A 7,768-nucleotide genomic window follows, 5' to 3' on the forward strand; every position below is an offset into this window, starting at 1 on the left:
GTTTTCTAAACTCCCATATTTGATAGGATTTGTAACATTTATTTATAATTAATATTGTACTGTTCTAATCATACCTTTTATGTTAAATGTAAAGTTATTTTGAGCTGTTTGGAACATTGTGAAGCAGTGGGACAGCTACAGTAGTTTCTATAAAAACTAAACAGTAACATTTATATATTGCATCAGGAGTATTTTATTCTATATATAAATATATATATATGGTAAATATCTGTCTGTTTTCTAAATATAATCATTTAAAGAAAGTATCGTTATGACACTATCTGCCATATTTTTATACATTTGTGATATGAAGTGAGTATTATACTTCTAATCAAGGGAGTTGAATTGTGGCTCTGTGTGACCAACAGTGGGAACCGTGCTCAACTTTTAGGCCCCAGCAGTAGCCTCTAGACGTGGTCCTTGGTAGCAGATGAGATGCAGCATCTCCTTCCGAACCCACAGGCAAGAAAGCCAGCTAGGCCAGTGAGAGCTCAGCACGCCTCGTCTCCGTCCTCACGGTTGGCTCCTGTTCGCATCCAGGGACGATCCCTGTACCTGAGGGGAGAACAGATCCAGGGTGACTCATGGGTCTTCGTACAGAGAATATGCTCTTCTCCTTCGCATTAGTGTAGAGTGTAGACCAAAGATTTGCCAGCGAACATTCCTAGTTGCAAGTTCATAAGAGGCACCTGTCTGCAGGTCTTGCAGACCAGCTCTATGCTCCTGAATCCTGTGCACTGTACCGGAGACTTTTGGCTGGTGGGGTGTGAGATACATGTGCGGCATTTCTATTTCTAAGTGTTTTGTTGTTGTTGTTGTTGTTGTTGTTGTTGTTGTTGCTCTTTGCAGTATATTTCAAAGGCTCCGGAAGCAATTCCAGATGTAGAGAAAATTGCTGTATTCACTCTTTCTTCCTGGGACTGTCCATTTATAACAAGGTTAGCATGTACATCAGTATATACACACACACGGTCAGAACAGGACTTCTTTTCCTCATTTGATCTCCTTCAACTCCCAAGTTACTCCCAAGCGTCATCAAGGCCTTTCGCCAGCAAGGGTTATAGCCCAGTGTCTCTGGGCCATCCTTGACAGAAATCACCTCAACGCCGTCCATCAAAAGAATTAGATTTTTGGAAGTAGTCTCTTAGCAATAATATTTCTAAAGCTCCCCCATCCCACACCCCTCAAAGGGGTAACTTCTCAATATTTATTACTTGTCCCAGGATTCTGAGAGCATAAGCCCCTGAATCAAGTCAGGATAATTGAAATGTGCTGAGTTACTGTTCCCCCTCCCCCGAGATTTTGAGAATCAGCTCTGATGATTATGAAGATTATAATGAAAAGGTCTTGGTTTCTTTGAAGCTTAAATTGTGTGCATATTACATTTTTATATAACTACTATAATGATGTGTATTGATTATATATAGAGGTCATTTTAAGGTGCTTTTTATTTGGTTTTAATAAGTATAATAGGCACTAAAATGAAACTCAACTGGGTACTATCATTAAAACAAGTTGATTCCAACCAATAGTCTGCATGCTCTTCAGTTCTTTTTATATCTTGTTTCTTTCACCAGTTCTGTACTGTTCAAGTAGCTCTGAATTCTGGCTTTTCCCAGGCAGCTGCTCAGTTATATAAGTGACGCGAACCTTAGCAGTTTTCGCCTGGACACTAATGACTCTGAAAGGGTGTGTAACTCTTCTTTTTCATACTAAATTTGTACCTTGTATCCCCCCTTGCAGACCAGAAACTACATTTTTTCCTCCGGAAAGACTTCTCACTGTGCTGTGCGCTTAGGAACTGCGCAGTCACATTGCCATGCTGTGGCATTTGAGGCTCGTTGTCACCTAGGGGCTGGTTTCCCATGTTTTCATCCTTGCTAACACTGGGATCTCAGATGTTTGCAGAACATTTATATTCATGATGGTTCTTCAAAGAAGGGCTAGAATAATTGCCTTCTACCTAGAGCAAAGTAAACCTAACTGATGAAGAGTCAATACATACTTTTCGTACATTCCCAGATTTGAGCCAGAAAATATCTACAGTGTTTTCAACTAGTATTTTTGAGGTAGCTCTTTTATCCTCTTCTCAGCTTTTGTCCATTCTGACTTTTCATCGACCTCAGTAAGCTGTAATAAGTGAACTACAATCCACACTTCTGGCATGTATAATTCTCTTCCTGCTCGCTGTGGGGGATGGTCAAGTTTTCTCTCAAATCTAATGGGCCCTCTCTTAGCTTTTAACTGTTGTTTTCCTCCGGTTGATGAATCATTGACCTCACAAAAATTGCCATCCACAATGAGAAGGACTTGATTTAAAGTCACAAAAGTCTACATTTTCTTTAGGAAGGGAAAGTTACGATGTCCACGTTCTATTCTCTGCCCTTACTTCCTAAAGGATAGACTATGGCTGAATGAAGGCTTGTGAATCACTTTGTGTTAGAGAAGTGTTGCTGATCACCTTTTGAAAAGAAACTCTGCTTCGCTCTTTTTCTACTTTTGCTCTGTCGCCATCCTCGTTTTTCTTCTCTGAAGTCCTGGATGAACTTTACTGAACCTTGCTTGGTCTCAGTCTGAGGGTTAGCCTCTTCAGAGCCCAAGATCAAAAGTGCTCCGTGCTAAGGAGCTCCAGTGAGTCGTCTCTGTAGCAGTGGTTCTCAGTCAGGGCCAGTTCTGCCTCCCTGGGACGTTTGGCAATGTCAGGAGACATGGTTGGTTGTTATAACTGGGAGCGGTAGGGTGCCCCTGGCATCTAGTGGGTGGAGGCCAGGGATGCTGCTGAACATCCTGTGTACACAGGACCCCCCACAAACAAAGCATGATGAGCCCCAAATGTCAGTAGTGGGGAGGTTGAGAAACCCTGCTCTACTGTACTCCAGGCCCACTCGTCTGCAGAGCTTGGCTCTGTCCTGGCTCTCTCCAGGCTACGGGAGAAACTGCGGGTATGAATTCTTCAGTATCCTAGTCTCTGAAAGAATCTTCTACCACTGTTTTTGAATCCCTGGAATCCTGTTTGTTTTCATTGTCTTGGGCCTGCTAAACGGTGCATTCTTTGGGAGGAGACCAGAGTGGCTTTATAGGTGTTTGAGAACTTAAATTCTAGGTCACCATGTTTAGAAAATCTTTCACAGAGCCATGAGGCTTATATTTAGAAGCAAGCAGCAGCCTGGCAGATTGGCATGATTTTTACCAACTGCTCAAAGGCATCCATGGCTTTTAGCTGTGTCTCCCAAAAGAAAATGTCATTGTTTTTTATTCAAGTCATTTAATAGCTCTTTACAAATATTGGCATATGACAGACCGATTAGAAGCAAAAAACTCTTTACTGGTGGTTGTGATGTGGCTGTTACAGGAGTGTTTGTGCTGTACGCTTTGGTTAAATCTGTTTTAAAACCTGCTTTAAGATTTGCCATATGCAGTTGTGCTTTAATTCTAAGCTCAGAGCTGTGCTGGTTAGTTTCTAGTTGTGTCATGTATTATAAAGTATGTTGTGGTTGTAGAGTTAGCCAGTTTAGCATGTTCCTAATCTGAAAATTAGTGGACTTCGCTAGGAAATGCTATCCCATTTTCCCTTCCCAGCACCCCTTATCTTAGTTAACGTCATAGTATCCTCACTTCTTAAACTAGTTTTTAGAGTAAATAAGGAAAAAAAGCCATTTATTTTTCTTCTAGCTATGTATTGAGAATGACTCAATAAGTGTACAACTTTTTTTAACGGCCAGAGGGTTACTTTTCAAGTGTGTAGAAGGCTCTGTCCATTTCTGTTCACCAAGGTCCTGGTGGTGACCCAACTTTCAGCAAGGGCAATCAATCGCTCATTGCGACTTATTCCCAGAGTTCAGCTGGGACTCAGAAATCTGCATATTCTCTCCTGGTCACAACATTTTTTCTGGAGAGCACTGCTTTTATATCTAGAAGTTCGTTAACTCCTACATTATAGTGGGATATTGAGTTCCATGTGAGCACTGAGATCCACAGACTCATACTGTTGTGAGCTGGGGATGTGGTATGTGATACACTGAACCGAGTCAGAGCATATTGAAATATTTCCTTGCCTCCTTCAGTTCATCACTATTAAAGTGTGTAGGCAGAGAAAACTGATTTACACTTAATAAATAAATAAATAAATAAATAAATAAATAAATAAATAAATAAATGGTTTCTTTAAAGGGCCTGCAGAAAAGTGTCCTGTTGCTAATCTCCAGGGCCAGAATCTCACAAGAACGTTCTCTCAGAGTCTTAAAGAACCATCTTATAAAACAAAAACTTGTAAGTGGTTCTGATTTCTTCATTTTGTATCTTAACCAGCTGAGATATATAGAATATCTTGAGGTGTGACCCATCAGCTGGGTAAAAAATTCCGTCTTCGAAACCATAAGTAAATGCAAGAAAATGAGGCCGTGACAGGGCGAGTCCCTTGTCTGTCTGTCTGTATACACACAATGTGGTAGAAGTAAGGTGGCGAGGAAACTCTGGGCCTGCCGCCCTATCCTATTCTATCCTATCCTATTCTATTCTATACTATTCTATTCTTTTTTAACTGAATGTACTATAAAAGATCATAGACTTGTGCCAAGTCAGTTACTACGTAAATATTCATTTCTCTTAGTGCTTTGTTGATTCATCAGCGTTAGGCCTGGTCCTGACTCCACCTTTCTCTACTCCAGGCACTGGCCCACCTTTCTGTGTATTTCCTATAGGATATTAAAGATGATCATGACCTACATTGTATCTTCATTCAATAACTGTTCACTCCCAGATTTGAGGGAGTTTGTCTTTTGTTTTGCCAGAAAAAATTTGTAGTAGTCTGCACGTTGGATTTCCAGGGCCAGAGAACTGCGGCAGTGAAACTGGTTTCACTTCTAAGGCCCTCCATTACCCATAAGGTTACGCTCTCTGAACCCCATTTGATCCTCGGGTTGTATTTTGACCCTCCTTTGGAATCTTTAAAAAAAAAAAAAAAAAAAAATCAGTTTCCATGTTGTATGCAGATTAGAAGTTGCCTTGTTTGCTACTCTTCCAGCACAGAGTATCAGGGAGAAAGAGGCCTTATCTGTTCCTCCAGCCCTTCCGTTTTGACAGACTGCTAAGAATTCCTCAGGACTTCCTTTGGTTTGGGATGTTACTTTCCCAAAAGCCTGATCTGATTCGTTTCAGGCATAGACAAGTTTGTCCTAGTGCCCTGCTTCAGGGCTAATCGGACGAAACCCAGGAATAGAAAAGGTAGATGCCTTGACTTTTGTCCCTGTTGGGGGATTAAAGTGTTTATCGCCAGAGTCGTCAAAAGCTCTAGTTATAAAGCATTCAGAGTTTCAAGAAAAAAAAAACAAAATGAAGCTTTTTCTCTTGGAGAACTTTTAAGTTCTCCACCGTGGCTTAGATTTTCCAAAATGGAAAGCAAAGCTCGTACGAACTCCATTTTCACTAGAGGTACACAAGTGAGTCTAGTCCTCTCAGTCTCTTTCCCTCTCCTTGTTTCCTCCTTGGTCACTGTTTGAGTCAGGCTGGAGGGGTAAGCTATGATCGCGAGAAGTGGATTCTCACTGTAAACTTGGATTGATTAACAGAAACAATAAAACCAAACAAAATAGTTGCCCCTAATTCCTATCTCCAAGAATTGCTTTGTGCCATTTCGAATTCAGGTAGTTATTCTGTATATACTTAGAAGACTGTTCTGAGCTTCTTCAATCTCTAGGAAGTTCAAAGGGGGTATCTGGGAAGACACAGGGCAGGGTGACTTCGAGAACCCTACTCATGCATGAAATAAAAAATAGGGATAAGCCAGAATGATGTAACATCCAAATTTGTGGTAGATGAAGAATCCGTGGAAATTCTTAATTGCACAGACTTTATAATCCATAATACAGAGTGTAATTCCATACTTTTTACTGTGGCAAGGGTGTGACGTGGTGTTAACCTTTTTAATTTTTGAATCCAAACTGAATTTAAAGTGTTGAATATTTAAATTCCTCACAAGCTAATTATGAACCATTTGTAAAGTGTTTATATAACTCTTTGTATCATGTGTTGGTACATCTTATCAAGTTTTTTCTGGCATGTATTCCATTCTAAACTTCTGTAAAATTTCTATTGTTGCTGTAAATATTATACAAATATCTATTCCGTGGTAACCTTAATTATCAGCATGAAATGGTCAATTTTTACTGAGCACAATGTATTTTTGAATGGATCTTCCCAAATGTCTTTAATAAAATGCAGATTTTGCACTGACTGATGTGATTGCCAGGCCGTCCCCATCTTGAGCACTGTGGTCCCTCGCTTTTGAACAGCAAGCAGCTCCTTGTTAGTTCCTTCTTTGTAAAGAACTCATTTGATTTCAAATGGGGGATAATGGGCCTTTGAAGTTGGAAGCAGTTTAAGGGACAGAAAGTAATGTTAAAGCAGGGCAAATCCTGTTACTTAATGATGATATTCTCTTTTTTTCCGATTTATAAAGCTTTTTTCTCCTCCTGGCATTTTGAAAACTGGTTTCTTTCACACTTCGGTGTTGTGTCGTCTCCTTTGCACATTGCTAGACGCTCGCTTGGTGGTTTGGGAGGATGGGAAGATGTGTGCCTCCTGCTCAGTGTGATGGAGAAAGCAAAGATGAAGGAGCTTGGCAGACTTTTTGCCGGATAGTAAACATTTGGGGCTCTGTGGGCCATAGGTCTCTGACTACTCGACTCTGCCTCCACGCGGCTCTGCCGTCGTGGTGCAAGAGCAGCACAGGCAGTAGACAGAGGAATGAATCTGGTGTGTTCCAGTGAGACTTTATTTACAAAAACAGGTGGCGGGGGGCAGATACACTGACCATTTTGGGCCCTCACTTTTGTCTTTGGGCATTTGCTCAGTGGGTCCTATTGTTAATGGGGGAAAGAACTTCACTTGTGAGAGAACATGTATAAATATTCTCCAGTGTTCTTCATCTTTCTAAACAGAGGGTAGGAGCTAAAACCCAGTGATTGGCATTCTTAAAAGCACTGTGTCACCAACTTCTTTACTCCCAAATTTCTCCTTACTGTCCCAGAAAATTGTGGCCTGTGATTTCAACTATAATTTTTATAAAGACTGAGTCAAAGCACGCAGGCCTTATAATTTTTCTGTTTGCAGCACTTACTGTGGCGGGGCACAACGCCAAGGGTTTCACTTTTATTATTACATTCACTTCTCACAGCAGTGCAGTGAAGTGAGTAGTATCCTCAGTTTGTAGACGAGGAGACTGAGGCTGGACTTTACGTTACCTTGCCCCAGGTCCCCTGGCTAGGATTTGAAGCCTGGTGTGCTCGCTGTGAAACCCATGCCCGTAAACAACTAGTAAGCCGTGCAGTTCCGGCATCTCCGTGTGTAGAAAACTGATGTGGGGCTCGTGACATGGAGCAACGCATGTTTCCTCTCATCTCCCGGCGGGTGGTAATTGATTTGACTCGAGAATTCGAGCGTTTCATTGAAACAAGTCACTGGAGGTCCAGGGCCCGGTGAAGTGGCTAAGAGCACAGGCTCTGGAGTCCGATTGCCCAAGTAGAATCCTAGCTCCATCACCTAGATCTTGGGTGGCCTTAGGCAAGTTACTTCACTTTTCTGTGCCTCAGTTTCCTTATCTTTAAGTGGAAATAATAATAGTACCTACTTCATAGAATTGTGAGGATTTAACAAGATGATAACCTGCAAGGCACTTAATCAGTTCTAGGTAAATATTAGCTAGCTATTTTTTGTGCCTCGGTTGGCAGCCCTATGAAGTTGAGAAGCAATGTCCCTGAACCTTGACTGC

This window comes from Neofelis nebulosa, chromosome X (assembly GCF_028018385.1).
Source record: "Neofelis nebulosa isolate mNeoNeb1 chromosome X, mNeoNeb1.pri, whole genome shotgun sequence".
In the NCBI taxonomy this organism is placed as follows: domain Eukaryota; kingdom Metazoa; phylum Chordata; class Mammalia; order Carnivora; family Felidae; genus Neofelis; species Neofelis nebulosa.